The following is a 4884-nucleotide window of genomic DNA, read 5'->3' as shown; positions in this document are numbered from 1 at the left end:
GGGAATCCTCCTATGAGATTCCTTTATATTGTCTAATTATGATACCTAGTAAAAAAGTAATAAGATAGATTTTTAAGCAAATATACTGGAACTTATACAACCACATGTTTATACATATATATTATGCATAATATATGCATATATTCTTATATAATTAGTAACCATACACATGTATATTACCTTTCAAAGTATTCACCTTGTTAGACAAAGCACTTATATCTAAATAAATACTAATCTCCATTAAAAAAATTCTTTATGTGACTACTACATAACAAGATGCCTCCCCAACCTCCAAATTGTCAATTGTCTCTGAAATCCATTGAAAAAATAGAAAAAAAAAATAAAGACAAATACTATGTGCCATCTTAACATTTTTAAAAATATCATTGACTTCACTTACCGGGGCAGAATCAAATGACTTTTGATTATTTCTAATGTAATATTTACATTATTTTACCCTTAACTAATGAAAACTTTCTATTATTGAACATATTCAGAAGATTCTGACAGTCTCATCAGCAAAATCTGTAAATGGAGTTCCAAGTGGTTTGAAGACATCTTAGAATAAGTGGTATGGATTATCAAGGTTGTCAATTAGAAAGGGAAAATGCTCATTTGGATTTATGGGTTCTGGTATGTCTATTTAAAAAGGGAAAAACAGTAACATAACTTTGTAGTCTGTAAGCATCCATTATGGTCTTTGGGTAAAGAAATGCAGTTCCAAATAATTGCATGATATCAGATCTACAAAATATTTATGAGATCATGTAGTCTAACCCTCACATATTTCATTTATATATTATATACAATATACATATATGCTCACACATATGTGTGTATATATATGTATATATGTATACATATGTACACACATATATACACACACATATATACATACATATATATATATATATACATATATATACATATACATATTCAGAGAGAGATTAAATAGTTGTTTTCTTAAGGTTATACCTTTTCCTCAGGAGGAAAGATCTTTGCAACTCATCACATACTGTGAAAACCATTGATTCCAAAATTCACATGTAATTTGGAGGTAGCTTTCAATGATGTTGTGGCAGCTGACTTCCTTTTTGAAGATGTGATATATTGATTAATATGTTGCATACTTATTTGGCTCCCTCTGTTACTGCTACTGATTTGAAAGACCATCTATTGAAGTAACTATCCATTACTGATTTTAGAACAATGCTGGTGACAGGGCTACTATTTACACTGTACTACAAGGCTAATATTTACACTACTTTTAATACAACTAAAGTGGTATTAATAAACTATTTATGAAACTTACATAATAATAAAGCATGACTTTCCTCTCTATAATTGCAGAAAAAATGAGAAGGAATCAACTTAAGTATGACATTTCTTGTGCAATTACGTATTGGATTTAATTTTTTTTTTAAAAAAAAGAACATTGCATGATAAATGTTAGAAAAAACATCCCACACAAAATTGTAATATGACTATATACCAATGTAAATGACTAAATAATAGTATCATTACCTTACCACTTGACAAGACTTGAAAATGTTGCATTACAGTTTCCTTTCAAGAGCTCCTTTAGACAGAGCATCATGAAAGTTACTCCCCACTCTCACACATTCCCACACCCTTTAGAAGCCTGACATGATAGTACATGGAATTACTTGGAGTTATTCAGGGGGAAAAGATATTTTGTGCTCATATAATCAACTTTACCATTTAAAATATAGCTATTCAGCAGACGTTTGGTTCTGAACAATAAGCAGTCTGCTTTCTGCCAGAAACTAACAGCATAGCCAAGGAAAACATGCCTTGCCAATACCCAGTATTGACACCAGAGCAAAAGAAAGAACCGTCTGATATAGCTCACCAAATTGTTGCTCCAGGCAAGGGAATCTTGGCAGCAGTGGAGTCCACTGGTAACATTGCAATGCAGCTGTAGTCCATTGGAACTGAGAACACAGAGCAAAATTGATGCCTCCATAGGCAGTTGCTTCGGTCAGCAGATGATCGAGTGAACTCCTATATTGGAAGTGTCATCCTTTTCCATTAGACACTCTACCAGAAAGCTGATCATGGCCGTCCCTTCCCCAAAGTCATAAAGGCAAAGGGTGGCATTGTGGACATCAAGGTGGACAAAGGTGTAGTGCCCCTGGTAGGGACCAATGGTGAGACTACCAGGTTTGGATGGGCTGAGTGAGCACTGTGCCCAGTATAAGGGGGATGGAACTGACTTTGCCAAGTGGCGTTATGTACTGAAGATTGGGGATAATACACCTTTTCCACTTGTCATCATGGAGAATGCCAATGTGCTGGCCCAATATACCGGCATTTGCCAGCAGAATGGCATTGTCCCCATTGTGGAGCCAGAAATCCTCCCTGATGGAGAACATGATCTGAAGTGTTGTCAGTATGTCATTGAGAAGGTCCTGGCTGCTGTCTACAAAGCTCTGAGTGACCACAATGTCTATCTGGAAGGGACCTTGCTGAAGCCCAACATGGTCACCCCTGGCCATGCCTGTACCCAGAAGTATTCACATAAGGAGATTGCAATGGCAACCGTAACTTCCCTTCTCCAGACTGTGCCTCCTGCAGTCACCAGTATCACCTTCCTCTCTGGGGGTCAGAGTGAAGAAGATGCCATCAACACCTGCCACTTGCACAAGCCATGGACACTGACCTTTTCTTATGGCCGAGGCCTGCAGGCATATGCCCTCAAGACCTGGGTTGGAAAGAAGGAAAATGTCCAGGCTGCCCAAGAGAAATGTATTAAGCAGGCCACAGCTAACAGCCAAGCTGCTCAAGGCAATATTCTCCAAGTGGAAAGTTAGGAACTGCAGCCAGCAAGTTTCTGTTTGTCTCTTATCATGCCCACTAACTAAGTCAAGGCCCTTCACCTGGGTATGCCCTAACACTCCAGGCCATCCCTCACAGTCCAGGAAGAGGCTGAGATCCCAGAGCTTTGTGCTGACCCCTCCTGTCACTCCTAACTTGTGTGGTATTGTTGCTCTCTGGTGAATCTAGTGACCCCTCCTCAGCCCACTTTTTCCAAAAAACAACTATTTAACAAGGAAAATAAAATAAAATAAAATAGGGCTATTCCATGAAGAATCCATGTGAAATTCATTAAAATGGAAATTTAACTGGTTTTGGGTGGATCTGCATTCGAGTATCATCAATATTAAGTTTCTCTAAAAGTACAATAACACAGAATACCAAAATTGTATAATTGTAAGGAACCTTCACAGCTCAATTGTCAACCCATTCCTGAAAGGAAGTCCAACTATAAAAATATCTTAGGATAGATTAGAAATCCTGCTTAAAAGTGTCCATTGAAGGGGAAACTATTACCTCTCAAAGTTGCCTATTATACATTTGAAAAATTAGAAGTTTTTTGTTCGAAAGTATTTTCTGCTATCAAGCCCAAATGTTTATCTTTGAGCTTTAAGCCATTGCTCATGATTTTCTCTTTCTGGGAGCAAAGAGGAAGAAGAAAAGGATCAATCTCTCTTTCTCATGAAAGCCCCTGAAATATTTGTAAAAAATAATTGTCTATCCTGCCACCACACACACACGCACACACACACACACACACACACACACAAGTACTCCCACACCTTCTCTTCTTTAGGTATAATATCACCATTTCCTTCAACCAAAGCTTATATGGCATGGATTCAAAGTCCTTTCCCAGCCTCTGGACAATCTCCACATTTATCAAGGAACTTCTTACACTGTGGCAAAGAGAATTGAATTTAGTTTTCCAGATTTAGTGGGACCAGAATTGGTACCTCTTTGGCCTCAGTAGCTATTTCTGCTTCTTTTAATAAGACCCAAGTTCATAACTTTTATTATCTTTATTCTTTTAATTCCTATGAAATAATGCCAATTTGATTCATTATATTGGATTGTGAGCTCTTCATGGGCTGGCACTCTCTTGTTTTTATATCCCTGGAGCTTAACACAAAGCCTGATACATAGTAGGCACTTCATAATGCTCATTGGCTTATTGATTAAATGGATTCATACTGTGTTTGCAGTTCACTGAAACATCCAGATTGTTTTCAAGCAGACTGGTGTCGGACCATAGCTCTCCTTTCTTATGCTTGTAAACTAAATTGAATAGCCCAAGTGTCAGACTTCTCACTTAATCATTATTGGATAGTGATAGCTTCAATCCAAATAACATCAAAACTTTATAGTCTATGACATTATTATCCTTGTGCATTAGCTACCCCTTTGTGTTGCTTGCAAGTTTGATAAGCATACATGTCATGATTTAACAAACTCTCATTTCCTCGAATGATACTTCTTTTTGTTCTAAATTTTTGCCCTAACATTTGGAATACAAAAAATGGAAAAATCGCTTTAGTATTTAAGTGGCACAATGTAAATACTTCTTTGCTGTGAACTTTCACAGACTCTCAGTAGTTAGGTTCTGCCACCTACAACAGGTGGGAAAGATGGTAAAGGGATCAGTTTCAGTGTCATAGAGGCCAATCACCAGCTCCTAGTTCTTTTCCTACACCATGAAAGAACTTCCAGGTACCACTGTGACTCCACTATAGAAGAATCTTATGTATAATTCAATCATTATTAGTTATTCAGTATCTATCTGACCTCTAGGAAAGTTCCCCACTTTTTTCAATGACTTTAACACTTGGATTACATCTCTTCTCCATTCCTTTCCTTCCCAACATTTTGGAAAGTCTGTACATATGCTGATGAAGCTTTCTGTCAATCTGTCCCCATAATTCTTTGCATTCTACTACGGTTTCCAACACTACCTACTTTAGTCACCACCCATCAGGATGGTCAAACATTTAGACCTCACCACCTTTTAAAATTACTCAAGCCTTAAGATTTCTCACTCTCCTATTC

At 37.2% G+C, this 4884-nt stretch overlaps 1 pseudogene; it reads left to right on the top strand.

Moving 5' to 3' along the window:
• Nucleotides 1–1810: 1810 nt before the first annotated feature.
• Nucleotides 1811–2881, top strand: LOC118838772 (annotated as a pseudogene).
• Nucleotides 2882–4884: the final 2003 nt, after the last annotated feature.

Source organism: Trichosurus vulpecula, chromosome 2, assembly GCF_011100635.1.
Source record: "Trichosurus vulpecula isolate mTriVul1 chromosome 2, mTriVul1.pri, whole genome shotgun sequence".
Taxonomy (NCBI): domain Eukaryota; kingdom Metazoa; phylum Chordata; class Mammalia; order Diprotodontia; family Phalangeridae; genus Trichosurus; species Trichosurus vulpecula.
Note: the sequence above shows the minus strand (reverse complement) of the source record. Positions and strands in the feature narration are given on the sequence as shown.